General features: G+C 40.6%; 1 protein-coding gene across 3 annotated transcripts in view; it reads left to right on the forward strand.

The window, feature by feature from the left end:
- Nucleotides 1–21,563, forward strand: part of peak1 (pseudopodium-enriched atypical kinase 1) — a 77,854-nt gene that overhangs the window by 24,538 nt on the left and 31,753 nt on the right. For 2 of the 3 annotated variants that reach the window (XM_053478759.1, XM_053478774.1), the window contains exon 2: nucleotides 10,698–10,761. The gene's annotated coding sequence lies outside the window, so the exon portion shown is untranslated. Of the gene's footprint in view, nucleotides 1–3,790; nucleotides 3,878–10,697; nucleotides 10,762–21,563 lie in introns of those variants that run through there. The other variant, XM_053478767.1, reaches the window with a different exon arrangement.

The raw sequence follows: 21,563 nt of genomic DNA on the forward strand, positions 1-21,563 counted from the left end.
GTCGAACAATTTGCAACTGAATCAGAATCTATTCTTTGTCTATTCCCAGTTCCTCAGGTAACTAGGGAATACATGAATAAATTATTACATAAATAATAGTTGAGCTTGGCAAACCAGTCTCTCCTCATTAGTTTTTGTGGCTGCAAGATGTTCAGTTATATGTTTTGTTGGAAGATGAGTGTGCAGGCTGGGAAAAAGTCTTTGATTTGTTGCTTTTTTTGGATGAAATTGCGATCCGCGTTTGTTCCACTCCGATCCACTCTGTGTTTCAATTCTATTTTTACGACACCCTAGCTAGCACTCTCCTGGGCATGTCGACTTGGATCTCTCAGCCCAAAGAGTTGTCTAAAAGTTGGTGACTTCACCAAGCAGAAATGGCAGGAAAGTTTTGGTGATGAGAATATCAAAAACAGCAAGGCAGAGAACTGTGAGTTCTGAACATCATAAGAGCTTGACTGATGGAGATGTTTAGATGCAGACTTTAGAAATGTGTTGTCTGTTAGTCACAGAGGGAGTTGTTACGTAACTTGTTTATGCCAGTGATGGCACATTTCTCCTCCATATAAAGCGTTTCCCACAGATCTGGAATATATTTGGGGGTGACTGAAGGACTATGGGACTGTTTCTTACATATTTATCCAGATATTTGGAGTGAGATGTATAGTCACTTGATACTGTTCTGAATTTAAAAAAAAGTAGTTTCACTCCGGCATTCTCAGCTCTTTTAGCATCTTCTTCTGATGTGACTGGAACAAACTTTAGTTTCCATGTCTGATATAGAACCAGATGCACTAGATCTCTGATGGGGGGTGGGTTGTGGGTTTGTCTCCTAAATACGGAATCGGTTAATCTTTAGAAACTAAAAGACCTGTTGCGTATTCAACCTACGTGGGACACCATTTGTTTCACATTTTGAAGAATCAGTTCAGTGAAATCTGTTTGAGAGAAATATTACAGGTTAGACTGCTAAGACAGGGTGATTTGATGAGTGGATGAAAGGAAACCCCTCCTCTTCCTTAGCCTGGCTGTCATGGTCTCTACCAAAACGTTTTATTGGTCAGGACTCACGTCCCAGGGTGGCATCTTGTTAGGGGGAGGTTAATTAACCCGTTTGGGTTAATTAACCTGGTCATTGCCCTGATTCTAGTTTGTGAGGCAGGGTCTGACTAGGAGGGTCTCTCACTCTCCTTCCTGGGCCCCTCATTCCTTATTTCCATTTCCATATTTTACATAGTCTTACTAGATCCATGGTTCCCTGAGAGGTGTCTGTGAAGATTAGCCAAGAGGTCCTTGATTTTATTATTTTTTCTTTTTTATTTGGTTATAGTATGTATATACACTTAAAGCATATCATCACTGGAGCTGTAACAAGAAGGAGTCACTGAGATTGGTGCCGTGAATGTAAAATAAAGCAAGTCCAGAGAGCAGATTTATACACTTAAAAGTCAGCAAGCATACTCGGGCAGAGGGCTAAACGCATCGTCATCAAGACTCATGCAAATAATTTGGAAATTAAGGTCAAATCAAGATGACAAGACTTCAAAAAGATAGCAAAACAGATCTTTGATGTTTTAGATAATGCATGAAGCTTTAGACAACATTTAAGTCTTTTTTTCAGGTTTACGATGGAGAGCCAGACCGGCCAACCCCAGGCAAAAAATTGGGTTGTGTTTGTAACATGTCATGCAGCTCATCGGAGACGTATATCCACTCGCTTCCAAGCCTGCTCGCTTTCCAGCATCCGCCACAGGCATTTTAGAAAGCATTTCCAGCCACTGGAAGAGAAGGGATAATTGCGACAGGACAAATGTAATGTGTTGAGGCATTAGCGTCTATGAAATATTGTTGAACATGCTGCTTATTTGTATTTGTATAACCTGAGCCTGGAAGTTGTAAATATTTGCAAGGACGGTAAGGAAAGAGCACTGTTAAGACATGCAAGCTGTAATTAAAAAAAAATGAGGCATTTGCAGGTTTACAGGAAATTAACTAAAACTACACTAGAACTTCCAGCCTCTGGTGGTCAGAGCAGGTATTGCGAGGAACTAATGCGACCGGAATCTTTTGCGTCTGTTGGTGCTGGTGGCATTTACAGGATGTGTCTGTGATCATGCATCATGTTATGAGAAGATTACTATAATACAAGTTCCACTCATACTGGGCTTGGTGTTGTGGTTTAACCCCCAGTCTGTGGTTTGGAGGACGGTCTTTGTTTTACACGGTGGGAATTTTGTCATGGCATTTACTGTAGAGTGTGGGCAGGAAAATGCTACAGGGGCGGTTTAGATGCCTGTTTGCTCACTTGAGTAATACCTTGTGCAAGGTGAAAAACAATGGCATCAGTTATTTCTTACCATTTGTTAAAACAGTTTGCAGAAGATGTTGAATTTTTAAACGAATTTTTGACTTTAATATTCAACAGTAGTCTTATTGCCCGTGGCATGGAAGTGTGTGTTCTCTGCCTGAGGCTAGCTGACACCACGTTGACAGGAGCTCGAAACTGTAAAAGGAAAATCGGTTAGTGATAATTACTTAATAAATAAATATAAATTACATTTTTGTTTGTACATTGGTCTGAACTCGATCTTTCAGTGACATCTTTGTTTCATACACTGGAGGAAACCAGTCTGTAAGTATGTCCGTCCAGCCAGATTACGTCACAGCATCCAGCAGTTGTTTTTACTCATTCTGCGCTCAAGGTGGGCGTGGTTATACGCATCACTTAACAGAGCCCATAAATTCAGCACTTTTGCCTCAAGGTGGGCGTGGCTATACGGCCACTCAGCAAAGCCAATCAACACACTAGTTTACTGTGTATACTCTGACTATGCGGAAGACAACCGTAATGCATCTACAAACTGGCACAATCCTCAATACACAGACACGACGGTCCAACCCATCATGGCTTACTCCAAAAAATGGGACGTACACAATAAAAAACGAAGCTTGCACCATAAGTGAAAACAAAAATGAAAAAATGTCGAGTAGAACGGAAATTACGAGCAGTTATGCGGCATATTATAAATAGCAAATTCTTACAGCATACTGGACATGCGTCAAACCATGGGCGCAGGGGGGAAAGAATTTCCTGAAACTTTTGCAGTATTTAGATATATGTTTAACCTTCACCGTAAGTGAGCTCAAAATGTTGAATGAAAGCGATATGACCAGCTTTAACCATTTGAATATCTCTAAAACCCATCACCGACCGGCACTCAAGTTAGTAATATATAAAAGTATGCGATTTGACACATAACCCCTTCAACATTTGTCCATGTTTAATGATGAACTCTACTGTCTGAATGGTGCAAAAGTCTGAAACACAAACTTATAGGAACTCCTAGCCTATGAGGTAATTAAAATGTAGCTCGTTTGAACAGTAATTCAAGTCGAATTTTTAAATGTTAGCATACAGAATCCTGCCACATTTGTAAATCAAGCAGCTCGTGGTGTGATGCGTCTCCTTTAGCAGAAATGAGAGAGCGTCACTCTTACAGAGTTGTCTTAAAAAGGAGAGCTGCGGGAAAGCAGAGAGTAAACAGTCTTGGTGTTTAGAGTCAAGAAGTGAAGACCTTATATAGTGTTATTCCTCTCTTTGCTCTCTCTCTCTCTCTCTCTCTCTCTGGGCATGTTTAGAGGTGGATGCAATGGGCTGTTGAGAGTACGGCAAGGATGCTTTACTTAGACCGAGCTGCCTAATGTGGTTTGTGAGATGGAAGATGGGAGAAGTGCTCCATCCGGCAACTTTTTTTTTTTTTTTTAATGCATGAGTTTTAAGGATCGATTCATGATGGATCTTTTTTTCTGTCTGACTCCTGGCTTTGCTGTCATGTTTTTCCCTGTTCTGTGCACAGCCCTAGCACCAGTCAAGTTTCAGGTAGGTGCGTATTTTATCAATGTCAATCCTTTGCTGCTTCCGCTGGCTCATGACGTTTGTTGTAAGTGTGTGAGAACTATAGGGTTAAGGTTTGTGTTTGTGCGTAGGAAGCAGAGTGGGAAAGCATTCCGACTCAGGAAGTGCATCCGAACGCAAACACAGTGTGTACGTAGGAATGAAGTGGTGTGGGTGTGTGAAATCAGAGAGCTGGAAGGGGTGTGAGGGCTTGTTCTCATGTCCATGGTCAGAGACATGCCCAAACATGTTGCAGGATAAAGACCTGGAGTTTGCTACAGGCTTTTATTAAAAAGTGTATTTATTTAATCTATATTATCTACTAGGAACTGAAGCAGGTGAGAATATGTATACAGTACTATTCCAAAGTTAGGAGCCATGCCTCATTTCTTTATATGTAATTTAAATTCTGTAGATTTAATGAAAGAAATAAGAACAAATGTTTGGTATCCTGGCAGCAGCAGCAGCAGCAGCCTCATTTCCGGTCTCTTCTGTTCAAGCCATGCAGAGTTCAGCATCACCAGTGTACTAATCAGCAGTCTGATCATCTGTACCCGCTTCTCACTGGTTCATGGCTTGGGGTCGAGGAGCAGCCGGTTTAGAATCTTATCGACAGCATACTGAAGTGACACAGTGCAGCATTTCCACTGATTGTAAGAGCTGTGTTCTGAAGAGTTCTGGGTATTACATTTTAAATCTACTTTCATTCATTTGAAAAAATTACCGTTTAATTGTTTCTTATTAAAGTTTCCTAATAGGCATATAATGAGAATCTTGCTTTTCGTTGTGGCATGATAAAGTATATAGTGGTAAAGTATAGCTGGGAATTGCATTGACTTATGGATAGGTGAGTTGTGTTCTCTCTCTCTCTCTCTTTCTCTCTCTCTCTCTCTCTCTCTCTCTGGCCTCCCAAAATGGCTCACATCTCTCAAAGGGTTCAATGGAAAGTTTGCTCGGTGACCTAATTGGACGGGATGCTGTTAAGATAATAAGTGCAGTAATTATGCTGAAATTGCTCACCAAACTCAGGAATGCAAAACAAATTTATCTATTTACAGTCACATCCTGATTGTAACACATGGGTCATGGGAAAAAGATACACTCTCCTTTAACTCAATCGCTTTAATTTAATTGGTTGTCAATATGTAGATCTTTTTTACAAAAAGTTCAAGTACAAGTCCACTCTTCTTGACTTTACCTTCATTATGACAACATTACCAGGTATTCCTAATAAAATGCACAAGATTACCAGCAAGAACTTAACAACCTCTACAAAAAAAAGGACTTTGTGAAGTTAGTGAAGGTTGTTGGGTATGATGATCAGATGTCAACAAACTTTCCACCATATGGTCCATCTGTTCCACCCGCTCCCATGTACAAGTTCTGTTCAACCAGAGTAACATACTCAGACAACCTGGTGGTGTAGTGGTTAGCACTGTATGTGTGAAGTTGGCGTGTTCTTCCGTGCTTGGTGGGTTTCCTCCGGGTAATCCAGTTTCCTCCCATTGTCCAAGCACATGTCACTGTGCTGTAAGTTGCATGTGACAAATCTTGATCTTAATAGGCTTCTGTGACCCTGTACAGGATAAGTGATGTATATATATAGAGAGACATATTCAGGTTTTGCAGCTTGAAATGGTTGGACCATTAAAGTGAAAGAAAGGGCAGAATGTGTTCTGTTCCTGTTTTTGTCCTTACTTCCACTCCTTTCTACCTTGTTTCAGTTCAGGACGTGTGTGTGTGTGTGTGTGTGTGTGTGTGTGTGTGTGTGTGTGTGTGTGTGTGTATGTGTGTGTGTGTGTATGTGGGTGGGTGTTGTTTCACACCTCAGCCTCCTCTGTCTCTATGGACAGCGATGAGGCAACATGGAATGTAGATGATGTAGACACAGGAAGAGATTCTAGTATCCACTATTTCCTGTAAACACATTAGCCTTACTGATAGAAGGAGCCACTTAAGACTTCGTGTGTGTGTATGTGTGTAAGAGAGAGAGCGCACCAGACCAGAGTACTAATGTAGGGATATTGAGAGACTGGATAGCCAAAGGGCCAGTCTGGCTGCAGTCCTCTCTCTCTCGCTCTCTCTCTCTCTCTCTCTCTCTCTCTCTCTCTCTCTTTCTCTCTCTCTCTTACACACACACACACACACACACACACACACACACACACACACAAATACACACACAGATTAGACGATGCTTTAGAGCTGCCCTGGCATTAGGTCATTTATCATTCTCTGTCTGAGCGCTACTGATGAGAACTAATCTCTTGCTCACTCTTGTTCTTGCTGACTCCCTCTTTGCGTGTGTGTGTGTGTGTGTGTGTGTGTGCACGCACACGTGTGTAAAAAATCAAGTTCCATAAATCGTCCCCCCCCATACACTTGCAATCAGTAAATCATGTAGGAAATCCTGTAGAAGCTGAGAGAGATTATTCTTCAGTGTTATAAAGAGGGAATAGCTTCTCCTCTGGCCGCTTGCGTGCAAGTTCATGTGAAGGAATACGTTTTCTACAACAATCCGCTCTGACCTCTTATTTTTTGTGTGTAGCTAAGCCTCTTCCCATCAGCTTCTGTCCTTGTGCTTGTCCAAAGAGTTCTAATGCTGTACAATGAGAGTGCAAGAACGATACAGTCATGGCCACAATGTGAGCAGCTCCTTAAGACGGGGGTCTTTGCCTAGAGGAAGACAACATTCTTGTGCTCTCTTGGTTTCAGTGGTGCCTGTTTTTATCAGAAGTACCCATGCATACTTCTCTTTCTGGGTAAAGCCCATTTCCTAGCAACCACCAGAAAGATCCTGGACAAAATGAAACGTGCAGCTCCACTCGAGAGCAGATCTAATCTCTCTGTGTGTGTGTGTGTGTGTGTGTGGACAGATGGTTAAGGAGGAGAGAAACTGATGATGTAGGTTTGAGTTGTAGGATTGCGAGAACTGTGAATGATTGGAATACTGATAGTTAAATACATATGCCTCATCAGATGTTTTTGTGATCAACATGAGACAGAAGAGACCTGAGGGATTTTTCTTTCGATTTTCCCCCTAATTTAGTCGTATCCAGTTCCTCCCTGTCACTAGGGGGCTCCTACATTAAGGCTACGACTACTACTCAGTTGGGAGGGCCGAAGACTATCACGTTTCCTCCGAACCATGTGACGCCAGCAGACCGCATCTTTACGAACTGCTCGCTCACGCACTGTTAGGGGTGGCGTAACACACTAGGAGGACAGCGCTATCCGCTCCTTCCGCTTGTGTGAGCTCACAGTCGCCCCTGATTGGCTGTAGAGCCGTGAATAATGTAGGAGCACCAAGTACCTCTTATCCCTCCCCTCTGAAAGAGCTCGGCCAATCAGCTCTCTCTAGACCTCCGGCTCCTAGATGTTACAGCATCATCCTGAAATGGGACTTGCGATCTCCGGATGATAAGGCGAGCACTTTACCACTGCAAATTAATTTAAGCCATTTTTAGCTGTCAGTCTTTTGGAAAGTCTTTCAGTTTCATTATTTAGGAAATATTACAAGGGTGAGTCAAAAATTATCCGCACTCTGGCTGCTAACTATAAAAAGACAAATGCACAATTTTTCAACGTAATCTCTTAGTTTTTCAATACATTTTCAACAAGCTTTCATATTACCTCATTAAAAAATGTTTTAGGCTGAGCTACAAAACACGAATGCACCGCTATCTTCACTTCTTCATCAGAAGTAGATCATTGTTCTCATAGGGCAGCTTTCAGGCAAACAGACAGTTAAATGTCAGATGGAGCAAGATTAGGACTAAAGGGAGAAAGCGTTACTTTTTGCAGAGGGTCGACAGTATGGGCAGAAGTGTGCAGATGTACATTGTCATGCAAGATCACTTGGAGAGCAGGTGTGCACTGTAACAAGCCCTGTTGATTTGTTTAACCTTTTTTCCTGATAATGTTCCAGCATTGGCCCTAGAGAATGCCAGAAGCATTAATGTTGATGGTTGACTTTTGTATTTTTTGATTACCTTCAGGCTCGTAGTGATGAACCAATGTCTCGCCATCAGTAATGTTGCTGTTGTTGGTCTTTCAGTAATCAGTAATGATTCTCTTCAAAAAAACTTTATCCTTACTTAGTGTATCCATTTTTTGCTGTACCACAGTTACAAATGATGTTCACATCTGCACAGCTGTGACTGGGCACACAGTAGTCCTGAGCGGAAAACGATGAAGTTTTAATATAACCGGAGTGGTGGTGATCATTTTTGACTCGCTTTCTTACGAAATCGATACATACAGTAATGCACGAGTTTTACAATCGAATCAGTAAATGACTTCCTTTCCCATTGCTTTCAGTTCACTCTGTAATAAATCCGCAGTCCACTGAGAATAGGAATATATTCGGAAAGACGTAACAGGGTTATGTAATACTCACAGGAGAACGCCATCTCGGAAGGAATTTCAGAATTCTTTGTTCTCATTCTTTTTCCAGACTTGTAGGAAAAGCAGCTTTTGTAAATCATTCCCTAAAGGAGTTTATTCTGAACTCTGAAGACTGAGATCAAGTCACATTTGCACACCCCTGAGAAGGCTTTTGTATTTTGACTTAGGATGCGTTCGGCTCGGAGGAAGCCACCGTATAAAAGACGCATCACTTAAATTTCACAGTCTGCCTTTAGATACATACGCTTTCTCAGGTTGTCATAAATAACTGAGATTTATATGCTGCTGGTAGGCGGTTAAGGGAAAACGGCTCCATCGGAGACCTCATTTAGAGCTCTAATCACCTGCACATCATCTCCCCCCTGCACTCTAGCAGCGTTTGCACCATCTTTCTTCTTCTAGACTGTGAAAACGTATTATAAAAACAAATCGAGCACAAACCTGATGTGTCTTTTTGGGTACGCAGTCTTAGCGGCTTTGTGTTTCTTATGTTTAATTAATCATTTTACAGAGAGTGAATCTAATCTCATTACATAATCTTTTTTTTTTTTTTTCCAATTCAACACAGAACTTCATAATAACCCAATTAAGGGGACTTGGATCTTGCGATATTCAACAGCCAAGGTTCATTAACATGGGGACGAATTGTGTGTTCGCCTGGCATTATGTAACATTTATTGCTCATAGTATTCATTCATCATAATTACATGCGTTATATAGATTAGTGTTGCTGTGTTTTGAATTATCAATTTGTTTATATTTTGGAGAACAGAACCAACTATATTTAGATTAGACTTATAGATATAGACTTATTGACACTAATGGGATTTTTTGATTCTTGAACACTGACTTGCTCTAGAAAAGCTCTTTAAGGATGCCTCTCTGTCTAGACCTGTAAGAGAGATACACTGCATAGAGCTAGAGAGTGGCTATACAGTTTTTAGAGGTTGTCACTCTGTCTGTAGCTGCTGTCTGTCTATAGTCGCTAGTGTGTCATTCTGTCTGTATCTGCTATGGAGCATCCTCTGTCTATATTAGCTATATATGTCGCTCTATTTATAACAGCTAGAAAGCATTGTTCCGCCGGAGAGCGCCGCTCTGCCTCGAGCCGCCGGAGAGCGCCGCTCTCTGCCTCGAGCCGCCGGAGAGCGCCGCTCTGCCTCGAGCCGCCGGAGAGCGCCGCTCTGCCTCGAGCCGCCGGAGAGCGCCGCTCTGCCTCGAGCCGCCGGAGAGCGCCGCTCTCTGCCTCGAGCCGCCGGAGAGCGCCGCTCTCTGCCTCGAGCCGCCGGAGAGCGCCGCTCTCTGCCTCGAGCCACCGGAGAGCGCCGCTCTGCCTCGAGCCGCCGGAGAGCGCCGGTGTGATACACACTGGTAGTCTTTGTCTCTAATAAAGTAGTTTATTGTCTTTGATATATTGCTAAAACAAAGACATGAGATGCTAATTATTTTACTGTGGTTCCGATTTAGAAAGTGGAAAATCCTGACTCCTAATACAAGGCAATGATGAAGTAGACATTTTAACCAGACAAAGATTCTGCTATTCCAAAATTGGTGTAATAGTCGAGACGGTGAAACAGGCATTGGTTAAATTTCTGGGAAATTAGCAAAGATGAAAGCATTTTTGTGGGTGTGGGTGTGTTTGAGGTTGCCATAGTAACTAGGTTGGTGGAGTGCACACACACACACACACACAAAAAACAACAACTATAGATTATGGGCTCTAATGGTCAAAACCTGATGTTAATACTACAACATATTAGATATATTATACAATAGACTTTCTCGAGTTCTGTTTTTAAGCATCGTCATTACTTGTACCATTGTCATTACTGTTTGGTTGGTACTTTGTACGTACTGTACTGTATATACCACAGTGTGAGGAATGCAGCAGGCAGATGGTAACATTAAGGGTGAGGGTGAGCGAGATCCCCATTAGTGCCCTCCAACAGACCCAGGCTTAAAAACGGCTTCAGCACTAAGCACTTCATTAACAGTGTCAGCCAGCATGTAGTGCCAGTGTGAATGGCCATTCTGTCAGCTTTCCCAGAATCTTTAAAATGTCTGCCATCTCCTCTCTCCTCCGCCTGATGCAGATGCTTTTCTTTTGTCGTCGTTGTCACTTTTTCTAATAAAAGGTGCATATATTTAATAGTATGTTCGCGATGGAGAAGCTGTGGTTTCATATTTAAACCCTGAAGCGGGGCTTTGTTCATAAACGCTGCCTGCTGAGCAGCAAATCCGACACTTTTCTAGCATCATTAAACAGACAGAGGATTTTTTTCAAATTATTTTTTTCTTTTTTTGCTCCTCTTTAAAGTATTAAGCAGAATCTTTTAGCTTTTTGATGCATTCTCTAGTACTATGTAGATGCACTAATGCTTCTCTTGCCTTCCTGCAGATCTCCCAGCTGTGCTGAAAAGGAGCCCGCTGTGCACAACTGGAGGAAGTGCACTTCAGTCTGTGTGAGTACCAATGACCCAGAAACACTCCAATCGTATGTCAGGTTGACAAAAGTTAATGAAAGGTGATTGGGTTTCTTGTATAGTGATTTGTAATTAACATGCATGTCAAGTACATCAGATTATGCAACTCGATGGACTGAAGGTATGTGAGAGAGAGAGAAAGAGAATGTCTCATAGTAATTCTGCAGTTTGGCTGAATGTGTGATGATATGTGCTGATGCAGTCTGAATAAGACATCTCTATCTAATAAAGGTTTCAAAAGAAACGTCTGGAAATTCCAGCTGAAATTTTAATGCTCCCATGAAAAAAATATATTTGTACAGGTCATGGTCACAAAAGACACACACACACACACACAGCCTTGGAGAAACTTCTCGTGCTTTATTTCTCGTACCACAACTCTTAGCACGTTTAGTTTCTTACTAAAACCCCAACTCTTCTCTTCTCCAGAAGAGTGACAGTAACAACATTGTGGTTTTTAGGGGGTTTATTCCTGATGTATGATTGAACCCACACCTTCATAATCTGTGCTATCATATCCAAAACAGGATGGTTACCATACCAGATTTTTGGCCTTAGTGCCAATAATTATTTTGTAGCATCATTATTCTAGAACAATATTTTTGCTAACAGAGAGCAAGAAAAGATTGGAGCCAATAAGCTTCCTAAAGGTTGTTAGAGGTGCCTATTTGTCATTTTGTGATCGTCATGTGACATTTGTTAAAGGTGCCAAAATTGCCATTCTTTCTTCCGTTTCATCTTCATCATCATCTTGTAAAATGTTTTTAGCCAAACGTTATCCACTGACGATGTCTCTAGCATGGCTGTGGTACCTGTTTTGAACTACAGTAGGAAGTAGAATTTAATTTGAGCAATACAGATGAGTAGAGCTGTCAGGAGATGTAGGCACTTCTGTGAAAGAGGAGATGATCGCCAGACAGATGCTTGGTTGTGCTGTTTGTGTTGGCCATTTGGACACCTGGGCATTCCCACCTTATATGGTTCTTTCCTATGAAGTTGGAAACACAACACAATTAGATAGGATGTTTTTGTATGCCGTACATACAACAAATTACAAATTCCCTTCACTGGAACTTTTTCGAGCATCACAATGATCCTGTGCACAAAGCGATCTCATAAAGCCATGTTTGAGAAGGTTGGCCTCAATTTCACCGAACCCCTAGAGATGAACTGGACCTGGTATCTCCTCTCCTGACACCAGTACCTGACCTCAGTAATGCTGTCATAGCTGAATAAACAGAACGTCTTCTAGAAACTTTTACAGTCCTTCTCATGAGCATTGTGCTTATTGTTTAGCACTAAAGTAAAATGGGATGTTCACATAGTAGGTCAATGGTGATGGTGTCTATTAACGTTTTGTTATAAAAATGGGTAAGAAATGTCAGCTAATAGGTTTAGCATTTTGTGTGCCTATGTCATTCTTCACTTTCTGCCTTACAGAACTAAAGAGCTTCCCAGTTATAAAGCAATACTGTTGTAGAGCCGTAAAACAGGGTTCTGTCTAGATGATGGACATAGACTGGAGATTGAAGCATGAACTGAATTGTATTTTGTTGCGGCCCTTAACCAGAAACCACACTCTTGACATACGCAGGATGCCACAAAAACTATGCCTAGTGCACACAGCAGCTGCATGAAAAGGAAATACATAACGCTGTCTGTGTATTGAGATGCAGAAAACACATCAGGCACTTTGTACTAAATAGGAAGTAAGCAAATGAGTAACGGTGTCAGAAGTAGGCCTTTTAGAGGACATAGTGCATGCAAGGTACAGCCCTCTTACCCTCTTACCTCAGTTCTGCTTGCTTCTGGCCTTTTTCTGATGGCCGCTTTTGAGTTCAGTGAGAGAAGGGGAGAGATCACATGAATGTACAGCTGGGGTTTGGTTATACCACCACACTCACTACCGCTTTAGATTGTCCCCAAACACTCCCTCACCCACGTAACAAGAAGCTGGAAGTTTTACTTTATAACTCGTTGACATATGGATAAGTTGAAGCTGAACTGTCAGTGAGTGTGGGTGGTATGTGTGTGTGTGTGTGTGTGTGTGTGTGTGTGTGTGTGTGTGTGTGTGTGAGTGTGTGTGTGAGAGAGCGCTGTTTGTGTAGGCTCCAGCTTTGCTCAGTCTTATGAATTTCATCCAGTCAGCAGGGGCTGAACATCACATCATCGTGGCTCTTATGATTTTCTACACACACACACACACACACACACACACACACACACACACACACACACACACGTACACACACACAAGAGACAGGGGAGGAGAGAAAGGATGCTAATGAATATCACTGAAATCTGTCAGATGCTCTGCTGCTGCACAAAGATACCTGGGTATATGAGACCACACACGCAATAAAGAAGCACTTTGAACTCAGCAGAGTGAAGGGTGTCTCTATTCGTTACTTTAGAGTGCCTCCTTTCTTAAGTTTGCTCTTGCTGCTCTACATATCTATGTGTAATCATCATCTCTGCACAATAAGCGAAGGTGCGCTTGATTATTAGCGAGAGCTGAAGAAGCTTCACACATTCCTGTTTGCTTCACATTATCTGGTACTAAGTGTGTAACACTGGATTGTCAACTATTTGGTGAACACGAATGGTCCTGATATATAAACTTGATACAATGGAAACAGGAAAACGTAAGGATCTGAGTAACTTTGACAAGGCCCAAAATATGATGGCCATTTCTTGTGGTGGTGTTCCTAGTCTGCATTGGTTAGCGCTTATCAAAAGTAGAACTGTAACCGTTAAACGAGTGACAGGGTCATGGGTACCCAAGGCCCACTTATAGAAAATTTTCCGAATACCGGTCAGACCACCCATGGTTATATGATCATTAGAACTAGACCATGGTGCAGTGGAAGGAGATGGCCTGGTTTGATGAATCACATAGATGGCCAGGTGAGTTTGCAGCAGGGAAGAGATGGCATCACGATGCACTATTGAGAAGAAGGCAAGGCAGTGGAGGCAGTGTGGTTCTGCTGGGAAACATTGAGTCCTGGCATTCATGTGACACCTAATACCTTCCAAAACATTGTTTACAACAATGTTGCCCAATGACAGGATAATGTATCTCCCACTTGGATCACAACAAGGTGTTGACTTGGCTCTAAGTTCCCCAGATCTTCGTCTGATCGAGCGACTGTGTGATGTGCTGGATAAGCAAGTCTGATCCATAGGGGCCGCACTTCACAACTTAAAGGATCTGCTATGGACGGCCTAATGTCAGATAGGAGTGACAGGGTCATGGGTACCCAAGTCCCGCTTATAGAAAGTTTTCACAATGCACACAGTGCTGAAGACTGGTTAGAGCACCCATGATTAAATGTTTTTCAGATCTAGACTATGGAGCAGTGGTCTACATCACCCATTCAGAAGTCTGGTGGAGCCCAGCCCTCGATGTGTTAGAATAGTTTTGGTGGCACAAGTGGGACCAACATAATATTAGCCAGGAAGGTTTAAATTTTATTTTTAATTTAAGACATACATCAGTGTATGTACAGGTAATTTTGAAACCCAAACTCTGACCAGGTGAGAATGCCCACTTTCCCTAGACAAATTTGTAATAAATCTAATATGTTTTCATATGCTTCAGCATTTGCATGTCATGCAATATGCACTGGTTGCGTAAAAATGTAATAGGTAGTTAATGTGATTATGCAAATTGGGATCCTTGTTGCATTATAGAAACCTGGAAGGAATATCCGAAGAATGTGTTTCCAGGATAGGTTACAGATCCAGCGCACCCTTGACCAGGATAAAGCTCTTACTGAAGATGAATGAGTGGCAGTTTTACAGTGCAAGGGCTGAATACTGATGAGGGAAAGCTTAACAGTAACTGTGTTTAAGGTACTGTAGCACTGCATCTTTCTTTATTCTGACCCTCCAACTTCACAGCAGGTCTCTACTACGAGGGACGTTCGAGTCAAAACGGGAATTGTTATGAAAGTTCTCATGTCAGAAGACACGCTCTTTTCAGATGCTGCAGAAGGCTGTATGTCTGTAAATGACAGTCCCACCTCAGGTGGCTCAGAGCTCATTGCAGTCGTTCCCATGAACATTCTGAAAGCGGAACACCTGATCCTTGAAAATCAGTGGATAACATGGAGGGGACTTGTGGGTACATGCTATCATTCATGAGCACCACTTCCACTTGCACAATGGGTGATTTCCACATGTTTGGGCCATTAAAGAAGCTTCCAGTATTTTTAACATAAGGCAGACAGTCCGAGCATGGGGGTACCGAGAAAACAAGCTACACTGATTGTATCCAAGCACTAGTAAAACCCTGGTATAAGTGCATTAGTGTAGCAGGGGATTATATAGGAAAATAAGGGGCGTTTTGACACTCAGAATTGTGTTCTGTTATTCTGCACAATCAAAAGTCCCAGTTTCACTTCGTACATTACATCGTACATTCACCCTCGTACATTAATTTGTTGAATGTGCTGACATAGGGTGGTTTGGTATTTTATACTTGGTTTATTTTTTGTATACTATTATATGCCAGGCAATCATAAAATGGAGCTACAATGTTGGGCTCTTTCCCCATCTCTGATCTTAAGACTCAGAAGTCAACATGCTTTAATAACTGGCTAAGAGTGTTGTTAATTTAAGATAAAGATTACAATTACAAGGTCATACACTCCAGATTCCAGACATTCGAATACCCCCACCGCCACCACCATCACATCCACCTACAGTATTATGGGAAGCATAAATCCTAAATCCATAATGTAGCATTACCATGTGACAGCTTTCCAATAAAGCCTCATTAATGATTCAAAGTGTTTTGCTGTCTGTGGAGATTTAATGGGTAGCACTTTGGTAGCATTATGGCTCCCTCAACTAACATCATGTATTAATTCCTGTTATCAAACTTCATAACATGCATTATTGAACCATAAGTACTATTATATCACAGTGTGTAAACATGTATTAATTTTGGTGCATGTGTAAATATTAATGTACTACCCAGAAATATTGTTTGTTTACTCCGTGACTTAAAATACTGAACGTCTGCATGAATTAGCAAAATTGCAAAAGTTTGATTAGTCAATAAATTATCATGGAATATATGTTCAGTCTTGCTGAATTTTGCATGTTAACACATGAAAAGTTGTTTATTAAAGGGTCGCTTTATATTTGTGATTTTTTGGCTTTGTTTTACTGATATAAACATTGATTCATGAGGTTTGATTAATACGCCTGTTGGCTTCCTATCGTTTATTAATGCAGACGTACATGGCTTGTCCATATTACCTTGCTTACAGCATGCCAGCCAAAGCATTATTATTTAATGTTACTTACAAAATGTGCTAACATTAACTTCTTGGCAACTCCAAAAACTGTCTCTTGGTTGTTTATGAGAATTGGTAACCTACAGTACAAGGGGTGTTGTCCACCTCCATTCACAAGATGCGTTTTCATCATCACAGGTCATAGTTCGACTCGCCCCGTAAAATATAAATGTGACGTTTGCTTAGATCTTTTTAAGAAGGCAACATAATGCCAGATACTTTATATTGGTCATTTATTTAAGTTTTTGAAGGAACACAGTGTTTCAGTAGTGATGTATACAGGCAGCATGATCACTTTAAGCTATACTGCTTGATTATCCCTTCTGTTTCACCAACTAGTGTTCAGTTAAAACGGTATTGTTCTTCGGTAGAACATTAGGTAGAATTTTGAACAAGAACTCTAGGAACTCCCTTGGAAACATATTTTGGCCACAATGCTTCTCATGTTACACCCGGTCAAGTTTAGTGCAAGTTGAGTTTTTTCTCAGTTTGCTGCTTTATACTGGCTGATGTTATGCAGTTGATGTTGCTTTAGTTGCAGAGGTAGAACTCGGGATGGTCTCCTTAACCTCTAGTCTAACAAGTGACCTTGTAAATTTAAGATAAATTATGTGAATAATGTAAATAGTAAATCTAGTATCACCTCTTACCTTTAAATGAGCTATAGTCTTTATACAAGTACTTGCTTTAGATCAAACAAACATACACACAGACTTGTTAGTTATAACACTGACTGTACAGGTTTAATAACTTTTCACACTGTTTAAATAAATGAACAATAAAGCAGTGCGATTAAATCTATTATGCAATTTAATCAGCATTTTAAACCCATATTTTATGTGGAATATAAAAACTTTCATACGTTCACCTTCCACAGATACTCACATTTTAAGATTCTTTAATTCTTTGAGTGTCAATACTGTTAGTTATTGCAAGTGAAACATCTTAAATCTAGCTAAATCCATCTACCATTTCTTAATATAAGATTGCAACAAGGGAAATATAAGATTTCAAGCCTGTGTTCTCAAGGCACATTTTGCATTTAAAGCATACATTTATTGTGCTATTGGATAAAAACAAATTCTAGTTTAAACATATTAATGGAAAACTAGGTTAAATGTGTCTTGATATAGGCTTAATGATCCTATATTTGTTGTTGTTGTTGTTAAAACAGTTTACTCATCATTTACAGCTTTAATGAATATACGTCACTCATTTGTTAGCTTGTTGCTAAGTCTTCAAATCTGATGCTTTAATTCATTTTTAAAATTCTGCTGCAGTTTGTGTATTTAGGTTCTTACAGACTCTCTTGTTTTTATTTCTTCTGACTGACTTTCTAAATGACTCTCAAAATTTCGCTTTCAACTTGAAGAGTCTCCAAGAGGAGCTCATTTCTCTGTCAGTAGCTCGGGGAATGTGGGTTGGCTCGAGGCTTTGATCCCTCCATCACTCAGCTCATTTCTCTTATCCAGATGCCAGACGGATCTGCTGTCAGGACTTAATTCAGGCCTGGTGGGAGAATTTTGTGGTAGCAAAAGGCGAAAGAGAGCATATGGTAGTTGTCAGGGCAAGAGGGGCATCTCCACGACCACTGGCTACTTTTACCTACTTTTGCCTGGAAAAAAAACCCAGAGGAATAAAAACTTTCTGGACACAATTTGACTGAATTTAAAATATTTGTCTACTTTCATAACACACCTATGTGCATGGAGGATGCAAGAGATGAAGAATGAACTAAGATGCATGAATAATACAAATGCAGTACAATCCATGTCTTTCAATCCAGGGTGGTACAGTATGAGTGGTGTGGTCGAAACATTGTGTATTCAGGTAGTCCGGAGATTCGTGTTAGTGAGATATCTTAAGAATGAGTGAGTGTTTCAATGTTTGTAGGATCATTAAAACCAGCAGATGAGATTAGATTTGGTCACAGCAAAGTAAGGGTTGTAGCAGGATCATACATTTATCATTTAAGTTCTATCATTTAGTTGTTTTCATTTTAAAAATAGATTGATATTTTTTGTATTAATTTTTTTTATAAATCTGATTGTTTGGAAAGAATTTCTTGAGTTCAGGAATAAATGTTTAAGTTGCTAGCACTGTGACTCACGTACATCAAATAAGTAAAGTCAGGTAAGATCTGAGCAAACTGATCCCTGCGGGGTTTATGGAACACGTGCAAACCCTAGTTTATGATCAGTTAATAACTAGTGCCGTCACACCCAGACACAAACAGCTGGTTGTTTGAGCCAGACATGCGATCGTGTGTAGATAAACCTGTGCTCTAGGACGTCTGCAAGATGAAGCCATGACTGAAATCAGTCAATTCAGGCTGCTTCTTCTTTTTTTTTTTTTTTTTTACCGGCTTGGGCTCTACAGACTTGATGCATGAATGCACACAGTATGTGATGATACTCTGGTTGCGTGTCCACACCCTAATTATTGGCTCAAGCCAGTTTGATGCCCGTGCTAATCCTATTCCACAGAAGTCTTTTTGCCGTGGAAGAAGATCTTACATTCTACTGCTTATCTCTTCCGACCACTTGCAGCTTTCAGCCTGAGAAACACACACATACACACATGCACACACACTCTCTCTCTCTCTCTCTCTCTCTCTCTCTCTCTCTCATTCTGCCCTCAGGCTCTACTGATATACACACCCTGCTTAAAACCTTCCTTATCAGTCTCCATGTTGAAGTGTTGATGTCCTGCTCAGAATCCTGAAGGAAGGAAGCAGCAGAGATAGATGACATTGAGATATCTGTGATTGTTTTTTCGGTCCGTCACATTATTAGCGTAACTGGTCATTATTGTGATGCCCAAGATGCACTCTTGGTTAAGGTCATTTTTATGGTGAGATAAAAGAGGGGGCAATTTGAGTGAGTCAGAGAAAGCATTTGTGTGTGTGTGTGTGTGTGTGAGAGTCACATTCAGTAATTGCAGCTGTTCTTTCCTTTGATGTTCTTGAATCAAACCATATAGTGAAGCTGTAACTGAGAACCTACAATAATTTGAAAGGGATTAAACATAGCATAGCTCTAATAGCATTAAACTCAAGCATATTTCCCAAATTTATGCCATTACATCCATTACAACTGTATCTCAGACAGGCGTGAAAAGTTATCAGTACACACATACAAGTTTGATTGCAAGATGCACATACAGTGGTACCTCGGCATAAAAATTTTATTCGTTCCGGAGGCGAGTTCTTAAGGCCTAATTTCGTATTGCAAAACGCATTTTCCTATAGAAAATAACGTAAATGTAGGTAATCCATTCCAGCCACCTGAAAATATTACCAATATTACCCATTTCCAACACTATAATCATATTCATTATATTTTTTAATCAATTCGTACAGAAAAAACATGTACGGGGCTTCCGAGGGGTAAAGTGCTCGCCCGATACTGTAACCTCCTGCAGCCAGAGGCCTGGAGAGAGCTGATTGGCCGAGCTCTCTCAGAGGGGAAGAATGAGAGGTGCTTAGTGCTTCCAGATTACTTACGGTTCTACAGCCAAACAGGGGTGTCTGAGAGCTCGCGCGAGCGGAAGGAGCAGATAGCGCTGTCCTCCGTGTGTGTTACGCCGCCCCAACGGTGCGTTAGCGAGCAGTTCGAAAAAGTGCAGTCGCTGGCGTCATGTGGTTCAGGGGAAACATGTGACAGTCTTCAGCTCTTTCCGACTGAGTGGTAGTAGTAGCCTTAATGTGGGAGCCCCCTAGTGACGGGGAGGAATTGGACACGACTAAATTAGGGAGAAAATCGGAAGAAAAAAAAAAAAGACGTACATAGGGTCAAATATGAAATAGACATTAAAACTCACTTAACGTTAATTTATTATTCATTTTGGCAGCGGCTGTTTTAAAAACCAAACTGAATGTTCAATGCTCCATTTTATTCTTGCTGCGGTACTTGCTAGTTTTTTTAGGACCATGGTGCTGCTGTGTCTATACTAAATCTTGTACAAAGTACAGGTGCCACTGTATTCATATCTCTAATCTAATATACATTAAGTAGCATGAGGGCATATAAAATTTTTCAGATTTGCTGATGGATTATGTCCATAAAATATCATTGTAACTGTCTATACCACTTACCGTGTGTAAGGCCACGGGGGGCCTGGAGCTTATTCCAGGGAACTTAAGATCTAAACCAAAGAACAGCCTGGATGGTGTGCCAGCCAATCGCAGGGGATGCACAAACACGCGCACACTTACACACACAAACACACACACACACACACACACACACACACACAGTACACTACTGGCAATTTTAAAAGTCAGCCTACACTTCATGTCTTTGGACTGTGGGAGGAAACCAGAGTTACCTGGAGGAAAGCCAGCAGGCACTAGGATGAAAAAAATGTACGCAGGGAGCAGAAGCGAGATTCAAACTTGCAATCTAGTCTGTAGATGCCTTTTTGTTTCATTTTTAATTTCCATATGTTTGATACTCAGAAGGTTTTTGTAAAACCAGGTCACCATTAGCAGTGTCTACCATTTAGCCTTAAAAAGCAAGAAAGAAGTGACAGCTAGCGAACTTAGAAACAACCAAATTTTAGAAATGAGTGCAGTCAATGAATGTTGTAATCTGTTATTTACAACAATAACCAATTATACCTTCAGCTGGCTTCAAGTAATTCCAACTATTGTATAACTTCTGCATTATCGAGCCAATAAAAATAGATTCCAAATATTACTTTTCTAACAACAAAAATAATTGTTATAGGAAAATGTTTTGTATGCCAGTGAAGGAAGTAACAAATTGTATAACACAACACTTTTCACAAAAAACAATTAAATCTATTCGGTTTTGTCTACAGAAACAGAAGCAGGTATGATAGTCAGAATCCTTTTTTTGGCTAATTTTCTAAAAATGCTTAGAAAAGCACACCAACTCATTTTCCTATAAAACTGAGGTACACTGAGACCACTGATGCATCTTATAAACATCAAGGGGCAGTTAGACCTAATACTAACTATGTTTAGTCTTATATTGTTTTCAATAGTGGATCTTTTTTTCTAATACAAATGTTTAGTGGTAGTATTATTTTGTTTGCTTTGTAGCATTTCTTTGTGTGTCCAGTATTTTGCACAGTATTATGCATTCTAGGAGTGTTGTAGCAAATCTTATGAAAATTTACTGTGAACATTGTAACCTAGATTTCATTCGGGAAGTGACACGTAAGCGACACATCTGGTCACAAAACGGTCCACTTCCAGCTGAGTAATGTTCTGTAAACACTACCGACAGGAAGAGCTTAACAGTGTGCCACTGTGCTTCAATTCTGTAAAAGAGGTTACTGCCAAACCCTTTTAATTCCTAATGGTAGAAGTTCAAAAGTCCTTGTATAATAATATACAATAAAAGAATAACATTCCAGAAGTTAAGATTTACTATTAAATTACTATTAATTTAATTAGGTGAAATACTATTAATTTTAATTACACAAAAGGTAATTTGAGTTCCTTAA

Source organism: Clarias gariepinus, chromosome 2, assembly GCF_024256425.1.
Source record: "Clarias gariepinus isolate MV-2021 ecotype Netherlands chromosome 2, CGAR_prim_01v2, whole genome shotgun sequence".
In the NCBI taxonomy this organism is placed as follows: Eukaryota; Metazoa; Chordata; class Actinopteri; order Siluriformes; family Clariidae; genus Clarias; species Clarias gariepinus.